This window comes from Salminus brasiliensis, chromosome 24 (genome assembly GCF_030463535.1).
Source record: "Salminus brasiliensis chromosome 24, fSalBra1.hap2, whole genome shotgun sequence".
In the NCBI taxonomy this organism is placed as follows: Eukaryota; Metazoa; Chordata; class Actinopteri; order Characiformes; family Bryconidae; genus Salminus; species Salminus brasiliensis.
The window spans coordinates 23,148,843-23,170,044 of NC_132901.1; the positions used below are offsets into that span (position 1 = coordinate 23,148,843).

General features: G+C 40.0%; 21 non-coding genes across 21 annotated transcripts; all 21 read left to right on the plus strand.

The window, feature by feature from the left end:
- The first annotated feature begins 1,735 nt into the window (after positions 1–1,735).
- On the plus strand, positions 1,736–1,807 carry trnaq-uug (transfer RNA glutamine (anticodon UUG)). The gene has a single exon. It is a non-coding gene; the product is annotated as a tRNA-Gln (tRNA).
- Positions 1,808–4,412: 2,605 nt separating this feature from the next.
- trnaq-cug (transfer RNA glutamine (anticodon CUG)) lies at positions 4,413–4,484 on the plus strand. Its single transcript has one exon. It is a non-coding gene; the product is annotated as a tRNA-Gln (tRNA).
- A 65-nt stretch (positions 4,485–4,549) lies between these two features.
- trnaq-uug (transfer RNA glutamine (anticodon UUG)) lies at positions 4,550–4,621 on the plus strand. The gene has a single exon. It is a non-coding gene; the product is annotated as a tRNA-Gln (tRNA).
- A 1,015-nt stretch (positions 4,622–5,636) lies between these two features.
- trnaq-cug (transfer RNA glutamine (anticodon CUG)) lies at positions 5,637–5,708 on the plus strand. The gene has a single exon. It is a non-coding gene; the product is annotated as a tRNA-Gln (tRNA).
- Positions 5,709–5,831: 123 nt separating this feature from the next.
- Positions 5,832–5,903, plus strand: trnaq-cug (transfer RNA glutamine (anticodon CUG)). The gene has a single exon. It is a non-coding gene; the product is annotated as a tRNA-Gln (tRNA).
- A 1,346-nt stretch (positions 5,904–7,249) lies between these two features.
- trnaq-cug (transfer RNA glutamine (anticodon CUG)) lies at positions 7,250–7,321 on the plus strand. The gene has a single exon. It is a non-coding gene; the product is annotated as a tRNA-Gln (tRNA).
- A 420-nt stretch (positions 7,322–7,741) lies between these two features.
- Positions 7,742–7,813, plus strand: trnaq-uug (transfer RNA glutamine (anticodon UUG)). The gene has a single exon. It is a non-coding gene; the product is annotated as a tRNA-Gln (tRNA).
- A 1,014-nt stretch (positions 7,814–8,827) lies between these two features.
- Positions 8,828–8,899, plus strand: trnaq-cug (transfer RNA glutamine (anticodon CUG)). Its single transcript has one exon. It is a non-coding gene; the product is annotated as a tRNA-Gln (tRNA).
- A 123-nt stretch (positions 8,900–9,022) lies between these two features.
- trnaq-cug (transfer RNA glutamine (anticodon CUG)) lies at positions 9,023–9,094 on the plus strand. Its single transcript has one exon. It is a non-coding gene; the product is annotated as a tRNA-Gln (tRNA).
- Positions 9,095–10,439: 1,345 nt separating this feature from the next.
- trnaq-cug (transfer RNA glutamine (anticodon CUG)) lies at positions 10,440–10,511 on the plus strand. The gene has a single exon. It is a non-coding gene; the product is annotated as a tRNA-Gln (tRNA).
- Positions 10,512–10,931: 420 nt separating this feature from the next.
- Positions 10,932–11,003, plus strand: trnaq-uug (transfer RNA glutamine (anticodon UUG)). The gene has a single exon. It is a non-coding gene; the product is annotated as a tRNA-Gln (tRNA).
- A 1,014-nt stretch (positions 11,004–12,017) lies between these two features.
- Positions 12,018–12,089, plus strand: trnaq-cug (transfer RNA glutamine (anticodon CUG)). Its single transcript has one exon. It is a non-coding gene; the product is annotated as a tRNA-Gln (tRNA).
- A 123-nt stretch (positions 12,090–12,212) lies between these two features.
- Positions 12,213–12,284, plus strand: trnaq-cug (transfer RNA glutamine (anticodon CUG)). Its single transcript has one exon. It is a non-coding gene; the product is annotated as a tRNA-Gln (tRNA).
- Positions 12,285–13,629: 1,345 nt separating this feature from the next.
- trnaq-cug (transfer RNA glutamine (anticodon CUG)) lies at positions 13,630–13,701 on the plus strand. The gene has a single exon. It is a non-coding gene; the product is annotated as a tRNA-Gln (tRNA).
- A 1,504-nt stretch (positions 13,702–15,205) lies between these two features.
- trnaq-cug (transfer RNA glutamine (anticodon CUG)) lies at positions 15,206–15,277 on the plus strand. The gene has a single exon. It is a non-coding gene; the product is annotated as a tRNA-Gln (tRNA).
- Positions 15,278–15,697: 420 nt separating this feature from the next.
- trnaq-uug (transfer RNA glutamine (anticodon UUG)) lies at positions 15,698–15,769 on the plus strand. Its single transcript has one exon. It is a non-coding gene; the product is annotated as a tRNA-Gln (tRNA).
- Positions 15,770–16,784: 1,015 nt separating this feature from the next.
- trnaq-cug (transfer RNA glutamine (anticodon CUG)) lies at positions 16,785–16,856 on the plus strand. The gene has a single exon. It is a non-coding gene; the product is annotated as a tRNA-Gln (tRNA).
- Positions 16,857–16,979: 123 nt separating this feature from the next.
- trnaq-cug (transfer RNA glutamine (anticodon CUG)) lies at positions 16,980–17,051 on the plus strand. The gene has a single exon. It is a non-coding gene; the product is annotated as a tRNA-Gln (tRNA).
- A 1,345-nt stretch (positions 17,052–18,396) lies between these two features.
- Positions 18,397–18,468, plus strand: trnaq-cug (transfer RNA glutamine (anticodon CUG)). Its single transcript has one exon. It is a non-coding gene; the product is annotated as a tRNA-Gln (tRNA).
- A 1,730-nt stretch (positions 18,469–20,198) lies between these two features.
- On the plus strand, positions 20,199–20,270 carry trnaq-cug (transfer RNA glutamine (anticodon CUG)). Its single transcript has one exon. It is a non-coding gene; the product is annotated as a tRNA-Gln (tRNA).
- Positions 20,271–20,537: 267 nt separating this feature from the next.
- Positions 20,538–20,609, plus strand: trnaq-uug (transfer RNA glutamine (anticodon UUG)). The gene has a single exon. It is a non-coding gene; the product is annotated as a tRNA-Gln (tRNA).
- Positions 20,610–21,202: the final 593 nt, after the last annotated feature.

Below are 21,202 nucleotides of genomic sequence, written 5' to 3' on the forward strand. Positions count from 1 at the left end.
CCAAATGAAAGTATATGCTATGAACAGGACTAGATTAGCAGCTGAAAGAAAACAGCACCTTTTCATTTATATTTTGGAATATCAATACTCTTTAAATATTTCAGATCATCCAACTAAATAAAATATAAGCTAACACAAGCAAACACACAATGTAGCTGTAAATGATCGTTCAGTTTATTGAAGCGGTCCGAGAGAGAACAATTGGCCGTGCTCTTCGCTGTAGATCAAAGCGATACTGGCCAGCAGGGGCATGGCTAGCCATTTTTTAAAGATTATAGTAAAAATGTTTTTTTTTCTTTTAACCTTAATTTGTCTCTGATTAGCTGGAAATGTTAAAACCATAGCCATAACCATATGGTTAAACCATTTTTTAACAACCACAATACAGCGGACTCCCTACCCCTCCCCATTGCGTTGAAAAATGGTATGATCCAGGGGCCTCCCCTCCCCTTTGCCTTGCAAAATGGTATAATCCAGCTTTTTTTTCCCTCAGTGTAGCATCGTACACACACGCGCTGTGACTGCTGTATTTGACTGGTGTCGTGTGTCTAGTAAGTTTTGCTAAGTAGAATTGTTGTACTTCGTCACTCAGAAACAAAACATTGCGGTCATTATCAGCAGTCCATATTTCTGATGCATTGTTTAATCTGTTATTGTTAGCTAGACATGACTTTATGACGTTTTTTTTATTATTATTTAGCAGGCTGATGATACAGGTGGTCTGTTTACTGTTTAAAAAGGAGTGAGAGAAGCTATAGCTGCTGTGCCATTGGTTTATTAAAACCAAGGTGCTAGAGTATTGTTGTTTGTATGTGTATTAGCTAATTAATGTTACAGAATGATCAGATATGAAGAGATGATCATATAACGTAACTGTTTGTGTGGTCAGCCAGACAGGTATGGATATCCAATTATTTTTTTCCAGAAAAAGAGGTAGGTTCAGATGAGAGAGTAGGGTCAACATGATCTTGATCATATGTTCAGAATCTGTTGAACATAATATTATTCTGATTATTCTGTCATGACACACTCACCCCAAGTCTCCTGCCCTAAATTCATTTCATTCTCATGTGGTCACCTAGCCCACAGAAGCTCAATATTCAATGAAATGTGTTAAATGAAATACTCATTGTTTGTTTGTTGCATTTGATAATTGGTTAGCAGCTAAAAGAGGGAGGAATGAGAAAAGAGAGAGGGGAGAAAGAGTCGGATAGAGAGCAAGTGAAAGTGAAAATGTTGACTAAAAAAAGTGATTACAGAGATATTCTCACTTGTGAAAGTAACTGAATTTACATAATTACATATTGAATTGCCTAGTTGAAATCTGTTTTCATTTTCATATATAGAAAAGAAAAGAAGTAAAATAATAATTACTACACGTACAATGTCATGGTGTACACACGTCAACATCTAGTCACAGTTGGTTCAATGGTGTAGTGGTTAGCACTCTGGACTCTGAATGGAACCTAGACGCATTTCTTTGGCGCCACCTGCTAACAGGACCTCTGCAAGTGGAGTGGAGAATATTCTGGTGAAGATTACTCCCCACCATATTGCTTGAGACTGACCTTTAACACCCTCAACCTATAGGTATCAGGAGGTATGCTATTTGAAACATTGGATGTTTCTAATTGAAATTCCAATGGAATAATCAGGCACAATAGGCATCGGTTTTTGCATCTATACATTAGTAAGTGAAACTCTGGGGATAATATATGTGACCAGCATACAAGTTGGTTCCATGGTGTAATGGTTAGCACTCTGGACTTTGAATCCAGTGATCCGAGTTCAAATCTCGGTGGAACCTGTTAATATTTATTTGTCGCCACCCGCGGACGGGACGTATTTGTAGTAAAGTAAAATAATAATTAAATCAAACTTTGCGATGTAATGGATACACTTGTGTATCCTCTGCTGAAAGCTCCTTCAGCTGCTGCTCGAAGCTTTTCACTCCCTTTCTTTTTAAAACATATTAGCCTAAAACAGCAGGAGGAGACAGAGGTCCTCTAGTAAAGAAAAATATTTTAGGCTGGTTTGGGAACTAAATCCAGACCCGTCCACCACAATCACAGGCTGCGCCCGGACATCTTCGCTACTGCTCCTATCCGTCGACTCCTTTGCTACTTTTCCCAATCGTTCATGAAGAAAACGAAGGAGATGAGGGAAGGATATGGAGACCTGTTGTATTTATCTATTTTGACTGCTACTTTCGGCAATTTGACATAAACTTTGAGAGTTTCTGGGCACACTCTCGATTGACACAAAGATACCAATAACAGGATGAACATATATTTACAAAACAATAAACAAATATGAATCACTACATTACACTAAATTATTCAGCCTCTTTTACAACTTTGTTGGCTCTTTACAATAAACCAGACCAATTTAAATAACTCAACACACCTATTTTAACAAGTGCTTTGGCCAAATCAAATCCCTGAAAAGCGATACTAAAAATGTGACTGTCAAGAGGAAACCTTGCAAGAATATTAAGAAATGCCACATACTGAGAATAGTCACATTACGTTGATTTACCGGCCGCTGCCTCTTGTGTGGTTCCATCGTGTAATGGTTAGCACTCAGGGCTCTGAATCCAGCTATCTGAGTTCAAATCTTGGTGCAACCTAGATGCATTTCTTTGGCGCCACCTGCTAACAGGACCGCTGCAAGTGGAGTGGAGAATATTCTGGTGAAGATTACTCCAGACCATATTGCTTGAGACTGACTATTAACACCCTAAACCTACACTATCAGGAGGTATGCTATTTGAGACATTGGATGTTTCTAATTGAAATCCCAATTGAGTTCATGACCATGATTATTACACAACGCGTTCAAATACAAAGAAATACATAACGGCTTTAAAGGCTGCAGCCCAGTGGTTTTATGCTCCCCTACTGTTGGCATGTATGGAATGCTAATCAGGCACAATATGCATGGGTTTTGCATCTAAAAATTAGTAAGTGAAACTCTGGACATAACTTTTAAAAATGTCTGACTTACATGCAAACATATGTGACAAAAGTGTTACATATGTTTGTATGTAAGTCAGACGTTTGTAAATGCTCTAGAGTTTCACTTACTAATTTTTAGATGCAAAACCCATGCCTATTGTGCCTGATTAGCATTAGCATAAAAATAAAAACAGATTTTAACTAAGCAATTCAATATGTAATTATGTAAATTCAGTTACTTTCACAAGTGAGAATATTTCTTTTACTCAACATTTTCACTCTCACTTGCTCTCTATCCGACTCTTTCTCCCCTCTCTCTATTCTCATTCCTCCCTCTTTTAGCTGCTAACCAATTAGCAAATGCAAAACATACAATGAGTATTTGATTTAAGAAAAAAATTAATGGATCCATATCAATTTAACACATTTTTCTCCATATTATCCATATTTATTTGTCGCCACCCGCGGACGGGACGTATTTGAGGGAAAGTAAAATAATAATTAAATCATACTTTGCGATGTAATAGATACACTCGTGTATCCTCTGCTGAAAGGTCCTTCAGCTGCTGCTCGAAGCTGTTCATTCTCTTTCATAGTGTGTAAACAAAGACAGAGATTTGTATTTTGGAACAATATGTATCATGACTGCAAAAATGCAGAGAAGGTAAACGAATATACTGTTTTTGAATCGCATACAAACCGGATCCCTGGAAATAGATGTTAAGGAAGAGGGATCAACATGGACGAAACTGCACTTTTGTTGCAAAAAAACACTCAAGCATCTTTGTGTCGACGTTTCTCCCGACACTGTCAGAAGAGGATCAGTAGAAACAAACTTTGAGGGTTTCTGGTCGCACTCACGATTGAGCTGCTCCATGAACCACAGCGTGCACGCGAACGGGAGAGGAAGGGAAGGAGAACGTGCGAGTGAAAGAGCAAGCAAGCGAGAGAGTGGATGGAGTGGGAAAGAATGCGCGAGAGGAAGAGATCACGCTGTAGAAAACTAACGCGAGCCCGACGCTCAGTTGACAAACAACGGAACATTTATTTAACATAAAGATACCAATGACATAATCAGTATATTTGTACGAAACAATAAACAAAGAAATAATATTCACTATATTACGCTAAATTATTCAGCCTCTTTTGCGAACTTGTTTGCTCTTTGCAAAACAAAAAAAAAACAGACCAATTTAAATAACTCAACACAACTAATATAACAAGTGCTTTCTCCAAATCCAATCCCTGAAAAGCTGAACAGCCATACTAAAAATGCAACTGTCAAAAGACAACAATGTAGGAAAATTAAGAATGGCCTCAAATTGAGAATAGTCATGTCACACTGATTGACCGTCACATATCAGGCACAACAGGTCTTAGTTTTTCATTAAAAAATAAAACACTACGTGAGTAAGAAGCTGTCTTGCCTAAAACAATATCGTTACAGGCAAGTGAGGTTCCATGGTGTAATGGTTAGCACTCTGGACTCTGAATCCAGCGATCCGAGTTCAAATCTCGGTGGAACCTACTTGGATTTATTTGTTTAAATTTAAGTAGTTAAGTAGATAATACATGTGACCAGCATGCAAGTTGGTTCCATGGTGTAATGGTTAGCACTCTGGACTTTGAATCCAGTGATCCGAGTTCAAATCTCGGTGGAACCTGTAATTATTTATTTGTTGCCACCCGCGGACGGGACGTATTTGTAGTAAAGTAAAATAATAATTAAATCAAAATTTGCGATGTAATGGATACACTCGTGTATCCTCTGCTGAAAGCTCCTTCAGCTGCTGCTCGAAGCTGTTCATTCCCTTTCATAGTGTGTAAACAAAGACAGAGATTTGTGTTTTGGAACAATATGTATCATGACTGCAAAAATGCAGAGAAGGTAAACGAATATACTGTTTTTGAATCGCATACAAACCGGATCCCTGGAAATAGATGTTAAGGAAGAGGGATCAACATGGACGAAACTGCACTTTTGTTGTCAAAACACTCACGCATCTTTGTGTCGACGTTTCTCCCGACACTGTCAGAAGAGGATCTGTAGAAACAAACTTTGAGGGTTTCTGGGCGCACTCACGATTGAGCTGCTCCATGAACCACAGCGTGCACGCGAACGGGAGAGGAAGGGAAGGAGAACGTGCGAGTGAAAGAGCAAACAAGCGAGAGAGTGGATGGAGTGGGAAAGAGTGCGCGAGAGGAAGAGATCACGCTGTAGAAAACTAACGCGAGCCCGACGCTCAGTTGACAAACAACGGAACATTTATTTAACATAAAGATACCAATGACATAATCAGTATATTTGTACGAAACAATAAACAAAGAAATAATATTCACTATATGACGCTAAATTATTCAGCCTCTTTTGTGAACTTGTTGGCTCTTTGCAAAACAAACAAAAAAAATAGACCAATTTAAATAACTCAACACAACTAATATAACAAGTGCTTTCTCCAAATCCAATCCCTGAAAAGCTGAACAGCCATACTAAAAATGCGACTGTCAAGAGAAAACAATGTAGGAGAATTAAGAATGGCCTCAAATTGAGAATCGTCATGTCACACTGATTGACCGTCACATATCAGGCACAACAGGTCTTAGTTTTTCATTAAAAAATAAAACACTACGTAAGTAAGAAGCTGTCTTGCCTAAAACAATATCGTTACAGGCCAGTGAGGTTCCATGGTGTAATGGTTAGCACTCTGGACTCTGAATCCAGCGATCCGAGTTCAAATCTCGGTGGAACCTAATTGGATTTATTTGTTTAAATTTAAGTAGTAAGAAATAAATGGAAAGTCTTGCAAATTCTGCTGGACTGGTATACTTAGAATAGTCAAGTTACATTGATTTTCCATCCAGTGCCTCATGCGTGGTTCCATGGTGTAATGGTTAGCACTCTGGACTCTGAATCCAGCGATCCGAGTTCAAATCTCGGTGGAACCTAGATGCATTTCTGTGGCCCCACCTGCTAACAGGACCTCTGCAAGTGGAGTGGGGAATATTCTGGTGAAGATTACTCCCGACCATATTGCTTGAGACTGACCTATAACACCCTCAACCTATAGGTATCAGGAGGTATGCTATTTAAAACCTTGGATGTTTCTAATTGAAATTCCAATGGAACAAACAGGCACAATAGGCATCTTTTTTTGCACCTAAACATTAGTAAGTGAAACTCTGGGGATAATACATGTGACCAGCATGCAAGTTGGTTCCATGGTGTAATGGTTAGCACTCTGGACTCCAGTGATCCGAGTACAAATCTCGGTGGAACCTGTAAATATTTATTTGTCGCCACAAGCGGACGGGACGTATTTGTAGTCAAGTAAAATAATAATTAAATCAAACTTTGCGATGTAATGGATACACTCGTGTATCCTCTGCTGAAAGCTCCTTCAGCTGCTGCTCGAAGCTGTTCATTCCCTTTCATAGTGTGTAAACAAAGACAGAGATTTGTATTTTGGAACAATATGTATCATGACTGCAAAAATGCAGTGAAGGTAAACGAATATACTGTTTTTGAATCGCATACAAACCGGATCCCTGGAAAAAGATGATAAGGAAGAGGGATGAACATGGACGAAACTGCACTTTTGTTGCCAAAACACTCACGCATCTTTGTGTCGACGTTTCTCCCGACACTGTCAGAAGAGGATCTGTAGAAACAAACTTTGAGGGTTTCTGGGCGCACTCACGATTGAGCTGCTCCATGAACCACAGCGTGCACGCGAACGGGAGAGGAAGGGAAGGAGAAAGTGCGAGTGAAAGAGCAAGCAAGCGAGAGAGTGGATGGAGTGGGAAAGAGTGCGCGAGAGGAAGAGATCACGCTCTAGAAAACTAACGCGAGCCCGATGCTCAGTTCACAAACAACGGAACATTTATTTAACATAAAGATACCAATGACATAATCAGTATATTTGCACGAAACAATAAACAAAGAAATAATATTCACTATATTACGCTAAATTATTCAGCCTCTTTTGCGAACTTGTTGGCTCTTTGCAAAACAAAAAAAAAAACAGACCAATTTAAATAACTCAACACAACTAATATAACAAGTGCTTTCTCCAAATCCAATCCCTGAAAAGCTGAACAGCCATACTAAAAATGCGACTGTCAAGAGAAAACAATGCAGGAAATTAAGAATGGCCTCAAATTGAGAATAGTCACGTCACACTGATTGACCGTCACATATCAGGCACAACAGGTCTTAGGTTTTCATTAAAAAATAAAACACTACGTGAGTAAGAAGCTGTCTTTCCTAAAACAATATCTTGATGGGCTCGTGAGGTTCCATGGTGTAATGGTTAGCACTCTTGACTCTGAATCCAGTGATCCGAGTTCAAATCTCGGTGGAACCTAATTGGGTTTATTTGTTTAAATTTAAGTAGTAAGAAATAAATGGAAAGTGTTGCAAATTCTGCTGGACTGGTATACTTAGAATAGTCACGTTACATTGTTTTTCCGTCCATTACATTGTTTTTGGACTCTGAATCCAGCGATCCGAGTTCAAATCTCGGTGGAACCTAGATGCATTTCTTTGGCCCCACCTGCTAAAAGGACCTCTGCAAGTGGAGTGGAGATTATTCTGGTGAAGATTACTCCCGACCATATTGCTTGAGACTGACCTTTAACACCCTCAACCTATAGATATCAGGAGGTATGCTATTTGAAACATTGGATGTTTCTAATTGAAATTCCAATGGAATAATCAGGCACAATAGGCATCGATTTTTGCATATATACATTAGGGGATAATATATGTGACCGGCATGCAAGTTGGTTCCGTGGTGTAATGGTTAGCACTCTGCACTTTGAATCCAGTGATCCGAGTTCAAATCTCGGTGGAACCTGTAAATATTTATTTGTCGACACAAGCGGACGGGACGTATTTGTAGTCAAGTAAAATAATAATTAAATCAAACTTTGCGATGTAATGGATACACTCGTGTATCCTCTGCTGAAAGCTCCTTCAGCTGCTGCTCGAAGCTGTTCATTCCCTTTCATAGTGTGTAAACAAAGACAGAGATTTGTATTTTGGAACAATATGTATCATGACTGCAAAAATGCAGAGAAGGTAAAAGAATATACTGTTTTTGAATCGCATACAAACCGGATCCCTGGAAATAGATGTTAAGGAAGAGAGATCAACATGGACGAAACTGCACTTTTGTTGCCAAAACTTTCACGCATCTATGTGTCGACGTTTCTCCCGACACTGTCAGAAGAGGATCTGTAGAAACAAACTTTGAGGGTTTCTGGGCGCACTCACGAATGAGCTGCTCCATGAACCACAGCGTGCACGCGAACGGGAGAGGAAGGGAAGGAGAAAGTGCGAGTGAAAGAGCAAGCAAGCGAGAGAGTGGATGGAGTGGGAAAGAGTGCGCGAGAGGAAGAGATCACGCTCTAGAAAACTAACGCGAGCCCGATGCTCAGTTCACAAACAACGGAACATTTATTTAACATAAAGATACCAATGACATAATCAGTATATTTGCACGAAACAATAAACAAAGAAATAATATTCACTATATTACGCTAAATTATTCAGCCTCTTTTGCGAACTTGTTGGCTCTTTGCAAAACAAAAAAAAAAACAGACCAATTTAAATAACTCAACACAACTAATATAACAAGTGCTTTCTCCAAATCCAATCCCTGAAAAGCTGAACAGCCATACTAAAAATGCGACTGTCAAGAGAAAACAATGCAGGAAAATTAAGAATGGCCTCAAATTGAGAATCGTCATGTCACACTGATTGACCGTCACATATCAGGCACAACAGGTCCTAGTTTTTCATTAAAAAATAAAACACTACGTAAGTAAGAAGCTGTCTTGCCTAAAACAATATCGTTAAAGGCCAGTGAGGTTCCATGGTGTAATGATTAGCACTCTGGACTCTGAATCCAGCGATCCGAGTTCAAATCTCGGTGGAACCTAATTGGATTTATTTGTTTAAATTTAAGTAGTAAGAAATAAATGGAAAGTCTTGCAAATTCTGCTGGACTGGTATACTTAGAATAGTCAAGTTACATTGATTTTCCATCTAGTGCCTCATGAGTGGTTCCATGGTGTAATGGTTAGCACTCTGGACTCTGAATCCAGCGATCCGAGTTCAAATCTCGGTGGAACCTAGATGCATTTCTGTGGCCCCACCTGCTAACAGGACCTCTGCAAGTGGAGTGGGGAATATTCTGGTGAAGATTACTCCCGACCATATTGCTTGAGACTGACCTATAACACCCTCAACCTATAGGTATCAGGAGGTATGCTATTTAAAACCTTGGATGTTTCTAATTGAAATTCCAATGGAACAAACAGGCACAATAGGCATCTTTTTTTGCACCTAAACATTAGTAAGTGAAACTCTGGGGATAATACATGTGACCAGCATGCAAGTTGGTTCCATGGTGTAATGGTTAGCACTCTGGACTCCAGTGATCCGAGTACAAATCTCGGTGGAACCTGTAAATATGTATTTGTCGCCACAAGCGGACGGGACGTATTTGTAGTCAAGTAAAATAATAATTAAATCAAACTTTGCGATGTAATGGATACACTCGTGTATCCTCTGCTGAAAGCTCCTTCAGCTGCTGCTCGAAGCTGTTCATTCCCTTTCATAGTGTGTAAACAAAGACAGAGATTTGTATTTTGGAACAATATGTATCATGACTGCAAAAATGCAGTGAAGGTAAACGAATATACTGTTTTTGAATCGCATACAAACCGGATCCCTGGAAAAAGATGATAAGGAAGAGGGATGAACATGGACGAAACTGCACTTTTGTTGCCAAAACACTCACGCATCTTTGTGTCGACGTTTCTCCCGACACTGTCAGAAGAGGATCTGTAGAAACAAACTTTGAGGGTTTCTGGGCGCACTCACGATTGAGCTGCTCCATGAACCACAGCGTGCACGCGAACGGGAGAGGAAGGGAAGGAGAAAGTGCGAGTGAAAGAGCAAGCAAGCGAGAGAGTGGATGGAGTGGGAAAGAGTGCGCGAGAGGAAGAGATCACGCTCTAGAAAACTAACGCGAGCCCGATGCTCAGTTCACAAACAACGGAACATTTATTTAACATAAAGATACCAATGACATAATCAGTATATTTGCACGAAACAATAAACAAAGAAATAATATTCACTATATTACGCTAAATTATTCAGCCTCTTTTGCGAACTTGTTGGCTCTTTGCAAAACAAAAAAAAAACAGACCAATTTAAATAACTCAACACAACTAATATAACAAGTGCTTTCTCCAAATCCAATCCCTGAAAAGCTGAACAGCCATACTAAAAATGCGACTGTCAAGAGAAAACAATGCAGGAAATTAAGAATGGCCTCAAATTGAGAATAGTCACGTCACACTGATTGACCGTCACATATCAGGCACAACAGGTCTTAGGTTTTCATTAAAAAATAAAACACTACGTGAGTAAGAAGCTGTCTTTCCTAAAACAATATCTTGATGGGCTCGTGAGGTTCCATGGTGTAATGGTTAGCACTCTGGACTCTGAATCCAGTGATCCGAGTTCAAATCTCGGTGGAACCTAATTGGGTTTATTTGTTTAAATTTAAGTAGTAAGAAATAAATGGAAAGTGTTGCAAATTCTGCTGGACTGGTATACTTAGAATAGTCACGTTACATTGTTTTTCCGTCCATTACATTGTTTTTGGACTCTGAATCCAGCGATCCGAGTTCAAATCTCGGTGGAACCTAGATGCATTTCTTTGGCCCCACCTGCTAAAAGGACCTCTGCAAGTGGAGTGGAGATTATTCTGGTGAAGATTACTCCCGACCATATTGCTTGAGACTGACCTTTAACACCCTCAACCTATAGATATCAGGAGGTATGCTATTTGAAACATTGGATGTTTCTAATTGAAATTCCAATGGAATAATCAGGCACAATAGGCATCGGTTTTTGCATATATACATTAGGGGATAATATATGTGACCGGCATGCAAGTTGGTTCCGTGGTGTAATGGTTAGCACTCTGCACTTTGAATCCAGTGATCCGAGTTCAAATCTCGGTGGAACCTGTAAATATTTATTTGTCGACACAAGCGGACGGGACGTATTTGTAGTCAAGTAAAATAATAATTAAATCAAACTTTGCGATGTAATGGATACACTCGTGTATCCTCTGCTGAAAGCTCCTTCAGCTGCTGCTCGAAGCTGTTCATTCCCTTTCATAGTGTGTAAACAAAGACAGAGATTTGTATTTTGGAACAATATGTATCATGACTGCAAAAATGCAGAGAAGGTAAAAGAATATACTGTTTTTGAATCGCATACAAACCGGATCCCTGGAAATAGATGTTAAGGAAGAGAGATCAACATGGACGAAACTGCACTTTTGTTGCCAAAACTTTCACGCATCTATGTGTCGACGTTTCTCCCGACACTGTCAGAAGAGGATCTGTAGAAACAAACTTTGAGGGTTTCTGGGCGCACTCACGATTGAGCTGCTCCATGAACCACAGCGTGCACGCGAACGGGAGAGGAAGGGAAGGAGAAAGTGCGAGTGAAAGAGCAAGCAAGCGAGAGAGTGGATGGAGTGGGAAAGAGTGCGCGAGAGGAAGAGATCACGCTCTAGAAAACTAACGCGAGCCCGATGCTCAGTTCACAAACAACGGAACATTTATTTAACATAAAGATACCAATGACATAATCAGTGTATTTGCACGAAACAATAAACAAAGAAATAATATTCACTATATTACGCTAAATTATTCAGCCTCTTTTGCGAACTTGTTGGCTCTTTGCAAAACAAAAAAAAAAACAGACCAATTTAAATAACTCAACACAACTAATATAACAAGTGCTTTCTCCAAATCCAATCCCTGAAAAGCTGAACAGCCATACTAAAAATGCGACTGTCAAGAGAAAACAATGCAGGAAAATTAAGAATGGCCTCAAATTGAGAATCGTCATGTCACACTGATTGACCGTCACATATCAGGCACAACAGGTCTTAGTTTTTCATTAAAAAATAAAACACTACGTAAGTAAGAAGCTGTCTTGCCTAAAACAATATCGTTAAAGGCCAGTGAGGTTCCATGGTGTAATGGTTAGCACTCTGGACTCTGAATCCAGCGATCCGAGTTCAAATCTCGGTGGAACCTAATTGGATTTATTTGTTTAAATTTAAGTAGTAAGAAATAAATGGAAAGTCTTGCAAATTCTGCTGGACTGGTATACTTAGAATAGTCAAGTTACATTGATTTTCCATCCAGTGCCTCATGAGTGGTTCCATGGTGTAATGGTTAGCACTCTGGACTCTGAATCCAGCGATCCGAGTTCAAATCTCGGTGGAACCTAGATGCATTTCTGTGGCCCCACCTGCTAACAGGACCTATGCAAGTGGAGTGGGGAATATTCTGGTGAAGATTACTCCCGACCATATTGCTTGAGACTGACCTATAACACCCTCAACCTATAGGTATCAGGAGGTATGCTATTTAAAACCTTGGATGTTTCTAATTGAAATTCCAATGGAACAAACAGGCACAATAGGCATCTTTTTTTGCACCTAAACATTAGTAAGTGAAACTCTGGGGATAATACATGTGACCAGCATGCAAGTTGGTTCCATGGTGTAATGGTTAGCACTCTGGACTCCAGTGATCCGAGTACAAATCTCGGTGGAACCTGTAAATATGTATTTGTCGCCACAAGCGGACGGGACGTATTTGTAGTCAAGTAAAATAATAATTAAATCAAACTTTGCGATGTAATGGATACACTCGTGTATCCTCTGCTGAAAGCTCCTTCAGCTGCTGCTCGAAGCTGTTCATTCCCCTTCATAGTGTGTAAACAAAGACAGAGATTTGTATTTTGGAACAATATGTATCATGACTGCAAAAATGCAGTGAAGGTAAACGAATATACTGTTTTTGAATCGCATACAAACCGGATCCCTGGAAAAAGATGATAAGGAAGAGGGATGAACATGGACGAAACTGCACTTTTGTTGCCAAAACACTCACGCATCTTTGTGTCGACGTTTCTCCCGACACTGTCAGAAGAGGATCTGTAGAAACAAACTTTGAGGGTTTCTGGGCGCACTCACGATTGAGCTGCTCCATGAACCACAGCGTGCACGCGAACGGGAGAGGAAGGGAAGGAGAAAGTGCGAGTGAAAGAGCAAGCAAGCGAGAGAGTGGATGGAGTGGGAAAGAGTGCGCGAGAGGAAGAGATCACGCTCTAGAAAACTAACGCGAGCCCGATGCTCAGTTCACAAACAACGGAACATTTATTTAACATAAAGATACCAATGACATAATCAGTATATTTGCACGAAACAATAAACAAAGAAATAATATTCACTATATTACGCTAAATTATTCAGCCTCTTTTGCGAACTTGTTGGCTCTTTGCAAAAAAAAAAAAAAACAGACCAATTTAAATAACTCAACACAAATAATATAACAAGTGCTTTCTCCAAATCCAATCCCTGAAAAGCTGAACAGCCATACTAAAAATGCGACTGTCAAGAGAAAACAATGCAGGAAATTAAGAATGGCCTCAAATTGAGAATAGTCACGTCACACTGATTGACCGTCACATATCAGGCACAACAGGTCTTAGGTTTTCATTAAAAAATAAAACACTACGTGAGTAAGAAGCTGTCTTGCCTAAAACAATATCTTGATGGGCTCGTGAGGTTCCATGGTGTAATGGTTAGCACTCTGGACTCTGAATCCAGTGATCCGAGTTCAAATCTCGGTGGAACCTAATTGGGTTTATTTGTTTAAATTTAAGTAGTAAGAAATAAATGGAAAGTGTTGCAAATTCTGCTGGACTGGTATACTTAGAATAGTCACGTTACATTGTTTTTCCGTCCATTACATTGTTTTTGGACTCTGAATCCAGCGATCCGAGTTCAAATCTCGGTGGAACCTAGATGCATTTCTTTGGCCCCACCTGCTAAAAGGACCTCTGCAAGTGGAGTGGAGATTATTCTGGTGAAGATTACTCCCGACCATATTGCTTGAGACTGACCTTTAACACCCTCAACCTATAGATATCAGGAGGTATGCTATTTGAAACATTGGATGTTTCTAATTGAAATTCCAATGGAATAATCAGGCACAATAGGCATCGGTTTTTGCATATATACATTAGGGGATAATATATGTGACCGGCATGCAAGTTGGTTCCGTGGTGTAATGGTTAGCACTCTGCACTTTGAATCCAGTGATCCGAGTTCAAATTTCGGTGGAACCTGTAAATATTTATTTGTCGACACAAGCGGACGGGACGTATTTGTAGTCAAGTAAAATAATAATTAAATCAAACTTTGCGATGTAATGGATACACTCGTGTATCCTCTGCTGAAAGCTCCTTCAGCTGCTGCTCGAAGCTGTTCATTCCCTTTCATAGTGTGTAAACAAAGACAGAGATTTGTATTTTGGAACAATATGTATCATGACTGCAAAAATGCAGAGAAGGTAAAAGAATATACTGTTTTTGAATCGCATACAAACCGGATCCCTGGAAATAGATGTTAAGGAAGAGAGATCAAAATGGACGAAACTGCACTTTTGTTGCCAAAACTTTCACGCATCTATGTGTCGACGTTTCTCCCGACACTGTCAGAAGAGGATCTGTAGAAACAAACTTTGAGGGTTTCTGGGCGCACTCACGATTGAGCTGCTCCATGAACCACAGCGTGCACGCGAACGGGAGAGGAAGGGAAGGAGAAAGTGCGAGTGAAAGAGCAAGCAAGCGAGAGAGTGGATGGAGTGGGAAAGAGTGCGCGAGAGGAAGAGATCACGCTCTAGAAAACTAACGCGAGCCCGATGCTCAGTTCACAAACAACGGAACATTTATTTAACATAAAGATACCAATGACATAATCAGTATATTTGCACGAAACAATAAACAAAGAAATAATATTCACTATATTACGCTAAATTATTCAGCCTCTTTTGCGAACTTGTTGGCTCTTTGCAAAACAAAAAAAAAACAGACCAATTTAAATAACTCAACACAACTAATATAACAAGTGCTTTCTCCAAATCCAATCCCTGAAAAGCTGAACAGCCATACTAAAAATGCGACTGTCAAGAGAAAACAATGCAGGAAATTAAGAATGGCCTCAAATTGAGAATAGTCACGTCACACTGATTGACCGTCACATATCAGGCACAACAGGTCTTAGGTTTTCATTAAAAAATAAAACACTACGTGAGTAAGAAGCTGTCTTTCCTAAAACAATATCTTGATGGGCTCGTGAGGTTCCATGGTGTAATGGTTAGCACTCTGGACTCTGAATCCAGTGATCCGAGTTCAAATCTCGGTGGAACCTAATTGGGTTTATTTGTTTAAATTTAAGTAGTAAGAAATAAATGGAAAGTGTTGCAAATTCTGCTGGACTGGTATACTTAGAATAGTCACGTTACATTGTTTTTCCGTCCATTACATTGTTTTTGGACTCTGAATCCAGCGATCCGAGTTCAAATCTCGGTGGAACCTAGATGCATTTCTTTGGCCCCACCTGCTAAAAGGACCTCTGCAAGTGGAGTGGAGATTATTCTGGTGAAGATTACTCCCGACCATATTGCTTGAGACTGACCTTTAACACCCTCAACCTATAGATATCAGGAGGTATGCTATTTGAAACATTGGATGTTTCTAATTGAAATTCCAATGGAATAATCAGGCACAATAGGCATCGGTTTTTGCATATATACATTAGGGGATAATATATGTGACCGGCATGCAAGTTGGTTCCGTGGTGTAATGGTTAGCACTCTGCACTTTGAATCCAGTGATCCGAGTTCAAATCTCGGTGGAACCTGTAAATATTTATTTGTCGACACAAGCGGACGGGACGTATTTGTAGTCAAGTAAAATAATAATTAAATCAAACTTTGCGATGTAATGGATACACTCGTGTATCCTCTGCTGAAAGCTCCTTCAGCTGCTGCTCGAAGCTGTTCATTCCCTTTCATAGTGTGTAAACAAAGACAGAGATTTGTATTTTGGAACAATATGTATCATGACTGCAAAAATGCAGAGAAGGTAAAAGAATATACTGTTTTTGAATCGCATACAAACCGGATCCCTGGAAATAGATGTTAAGGAAGAGAGATGAACATGGACGAAACTGCACTTTTGTTGCCAAAACTTTCACGCATCTATGTGTCGACGTTTCTCCCGACACTGTCAGAAGAGGATCTGTAGAAACAAACTTTGAGGGTTTCTGGGCGCACTCACGATTGAGCTGCTCCATGAACCACAGCGTGCACGCGAACGGGAGAGGAAGGGAAGGAGAAAGTGCGAGTGAAAGAGCAAGCAAGCGAGAGAGTGGATGGAGTGGGAAAGAGTGCGCGAGAGGAAGAGATCACGCTCTAGAAAACTAACGCGAGCCCGATGCTCAGTTCACAAACAACGGAACATTTATTTAACATAAAGATACCAATGACATAATCAGTGTATTTGCACGAAACAATAAACAAAGAAATAATATTCACTATATTACGCTAAATTATTCAGCCTCTTTTGCGAACTTGTTGGCTCTTTGCAAAACAAAAAAAAAAAACAGACCAATTTAAATAACTCAACACAACTAATATAACAAGTGCTTTCTCCAAATCCAATCCCTGAAAAGCTGAACAGCCATACTAAAAATGCGACTGTCAAGAGAAAACAATGCAGGAAAATTAAGAATGGCCTCAAATTGAGAATCGTCATGTCACACTGATTGACCGTCACATATCAGGCACAACAGGTCTTAGTTTTTCATTAAAAAATAAAACACTACGTAAGTAAGAAGCTGTCTTGCCTAAAACAATATCGTTAAAGGCCAGTGAGGTTCCATGGTGTAATGGTTAGCACTCTGGACTCTGAATCCAGCGATCCGAGTTCAAATCTCGGTGGAACCTAATTGGATTTATTTGTTTAAATTTAAGTAGTAAGAAATAAATGGAAAGTCTTGCAAATTCTGCTGGACTGGTATACTTAGAATAGTCAAGTTACATTGATTTTCCATCCAGTGCCTCATGAGTGGTTCCATGGTGTAATGGTTAGCACTCTGGACTCTGAATCCAGCGATCCGAGTTCAAATCTCGGTGGAACCTAGATGCATTTCTGTGGCCCCACCTGCTAACAGGACCTATGCAAGTGGAGTGGGGAATATTCTGGTGAAGATTACTCCCGACCATATTGCTTGAGACTGACCTATAACACCCTCAACCTATAGGTATCAGGAGGTATGCTATTTAAAACCTTGGATGTTTCTAATTGAAATTCCAATGGAACAAACAGGCACAATAGGCATCTTTTTTTGCACCTAAACATTAGTAAGTGAAACTCTGGGGATAATACATGTGACCAGCATGCAAGTTGGTTCCATGGTGTAATGGTTAGCACTCTGGACTCCAGTGATCCGAGTACAAATCTCGGTGGAACCTGTAAATATGTATTTGTCGCCACAAGCGGACGGGACGTATTTGTAGTCAAGTAAAATAATAATTAAATCAAACTTTGCGATGTAATGGATACACTCGTGTATCCTCTGCTGAAAGCTCCTTCAGCTGCTGCTCGAAGCTGTTCATTCCCCTTCATAGTGTGTAAACAAAGACAGAGATTTGTATTTTGGAACAATATGTATCATGACTGCAAAAATGCAGTGAAGGTAAACGAATATACTGTTTTTGAATCGCATACAAACCGGATCCCTGGAAAAAGATGATAAGGAAGAGGGATGAACATGGACGAAACTGCACTTTTGTTGCCAAAACACTCACGCATCTTTGTGTCGACGTTTCTCCCGACACTGTCAGAAGAGGATCTGTAGAAACAAACTTTGAGGGTTTCTGGGCGCACTCACGATTGAGCTGCTCCATGAACCACAGCGTGCACGCGAACGGGAGAGGAAGGGAAGGAGAAAGTGCGAGTGAAAGAGCAAGCAAGCGAGAGAGTGGATGGAGTGGGAAAGAGTGCGCGAGAGGAAGAGATCACGCTCTAGAAAACTAACGCGAGCCCGATGCTCAGTTCACAAACAACGGAACATTTATTTAACATAAAGATACCAATGACATAATCAGTATATTTGCACGAAACAATAAACAAAGAAATAATATTCACTATATTACGCTAAATTATTCAGCCTCTTTTGCGAACTTGTTGGCTCTTTGCAAAAAAAAAAAAAAACAGACCAATTTAAATAACTCAACACAAATAATATAACAAGTGCTTTCTCCAAATCCAATCCCTGAAAAGCTGAACAGCCATACTAAAAATGCGACTGTCAAGAGAAAACAATGCAGGAAATTAAGAATGGCCTCAAATTGAGAATAGTCACGTCACACTGATTGACCGTCACATATCAGGCACAACAGGTCTTAGGTTTTCATTAAAAAATAAAACACTACGTGAGTAAGAAGCTGTCTTGCCTAAAACAATATCTTGATGGGCTCGTGAGGTTCCATGGTGTAATGGTTAGCACTCTGGACTCTGAATCCAGTGATCCGAGTTCAAATCTCGGTGGAACCTAATTGGGTTTATTTGTTTAAATTTAAGTAGTAAGAAATAAATGGAAAGTGTTGCAAATTCTGCTGGACTGGTATACTTAGAATAGTCACGTTACATTGTTTTTCCGTCCATTACATTGTTTTTGGACTCTGAATCCAGCGATCCGAGTTCAAATCTCGGTGGAACCTAGATGCATTTCTTTGGCCCCACCTGCTAAAAGGACCTCTGCAAGTGGAGTGGAGATTATTCTGGTGAAGATTACTCCCGACCATATTGCTTGAGACTGACCTTTAACACCCTCAACCTATAGATATCAGGAGGTATGCTATTTGAAACATTGGATGTTTCTAATTGAAATTCCAATGGAATAATCAGGCACAATAGGCATCGGTTTTTGCATATATACATTAGGGGATAATATATGTGACCGGCATGCAAGTTGGTTCCGTGGTGTAATGGTTAGCACTCTGCACTTTGAATCCAGTGATCCGAGTTCAAATTTCGGTGGAACCTGTAAATATTTATTTGTCGACACAAGCGGACGGGACGTATTTGTAGTCAAGTAAAATAATAATTAAATCAAACTTTGCGATGTAATGGATACACTCGTGTATCCTCTGCTGAAAGCTCCTTCAGCTGCTGCTCGAAGCTGTTCATTCCCTTTCATAGTGTGTAAACAAAGACAGAGATTTGTATTTTGGAACAATATGTATCATGACTGCAAAAATGCAGAGAAGGTAAAAGAATATACTGTTTTTGAATCGCATACAAACCGGATCCCTGGAAATAGATGTTAAGGAAGAGAGATCAAAATGGACGAAACTGCACTTTTGTTGCCAAAACTTTCACGCATCTATGTGTCGACGTTTCTCCCGACACTGTCAGAAGAGGATCTGTAGAAACAAACTTTGAGGGTTTCTGGGCGCACTCACGATTGAGCTGCTCCATGAACCACAGCGTGCACGCGAACGGGAGAGGAAGGGAAGGAGAAAGTGCGAGTGAAAGAGCAAGCAAGCGAGAGAGTGGATGGAGTGGGAAAGAGTGCGCGAGAGGAAGAGATCACGCTCTAGAAAACTAACGCGAGCCCGATGCTCAGTTCACAAACAACGGAACATTTATTTAACATAAAGATACCAATGACATAATCAGTATATTTGTACGAAACAATAAACAAAGAAATAATATTCACTATATTACGCTAAATTATTCAGCCTCTTTTGCGAACTTGTTGGCTCTTTGCAAAACAAAAAAAAAAAACAGACCAATTTAAATAACTCAACACAACTAATATAACAAGTGCTTTCTCCAAATCCAATCCCTGAAAAGCTGAACAGCCATACTAAAAATGTGACTGTCAAGAGAAAACTTGAGAAAACAAGAGAAAAAAAGAGAAAAATGCAGGAAAAATAAGAATGGCCTCAAATTGAGAATTGTCAGGTCACACTGATTGACCGTCACATATCAGGCACAACAGGTCTTAGTTTTTCATTAAAAAATTAAACACTACGTGAGTAAGAAGCTGTCTTGCCTAAAACAATATCTTTACAGGCAAGTGAGGTTCCATGGTGTAATGGTTAGCACTCTGGAATTTGAATCCAGCGATCCGAGTTCAAATCTCAGTGGAACCTAATTGGATTTATTTGTTTAAATTTAAGTAGTAAGAAATAAATGGAAAGTGTTGCAAATTCTGCTGTACTGGTATACTGAGAATAGTCACGTTACATTGATTTTCCGTCCAGTGGAGCATGCGCGGTTCCATGGTGTAATGGTTAGCACTCTGGACTCTGAATCCAGCGATCCGAGTACAAATCTCGGTGGAACCTAGATGCATTTCTTTGGCCCCACCTGCTAACAGGACCTCTGCAAGTGGAGTGGAGAATATTCTGGTGAAGATTACTCCCGACCATATAGCTTGAGACTGACCTTTAACACCCTCAACCTATAGGTATAAGGAGGTATGCTATTTGAAACATTGGATGTTTCTAATTGAAATTCCAATGGAATAATCAGGCACAATAAGCATTGGTTGTTGCATCTAAACATTAGTAAGTGAAACTCTGGGGATAATATATGTGACCAGCATGCAAGTTGGTTCCATGGTGTAATGGTTAGCACTCTGGACTTTGAATCCAGTGATCCCAGTTCAAATCTCGGTGGAACCTGTAAATATTTATTTGTCGCCACCCGCGGACGGGACGTATTTGTAGTAAAGTAAAATAATAATTAAATCAAAATTTGCGAAGTAATGGATACACTCGTGTATCCTCTGCTGAAAGCTCCTTCAGCTGCTGCTCGAAGCTGTTCATTCCCTTTCATAGTGTGTAAACAAAGACGGAGATTTGTGTTTTGGAACAATATGTATCATGACTGCAAAAATGCAGAGAAGGTAAACGAATATACTGTTTTTGAATCGCATACAAACCGGATCCCTGGAAATAGATGTTAAGGAAGAGGGATCAACATGGACGAAACTGCACTTTTGTTGCCAAAACACTCACGCATCTTTGTGTCGACGTTTCTCCCGACACTGTCAGAAGAGGATCAGTAGAAACAAACTTTGAGGGTTTCTGGGCGCACTCACGATTGAGCTGCTCCATGAACCACAGCGTGTATGCGAACGGGAGAGGAAGGGAAGGAGAACGTGCGAGTGAAAGAGCAAGCAAGCGAGAGAGTGGATGGAGTGGGAAAGAGTGCGCGAGAGGAACAGATCACGCTGTAGAAAACTAACGCGAGCCCGACGCTCAGTTGACAAACA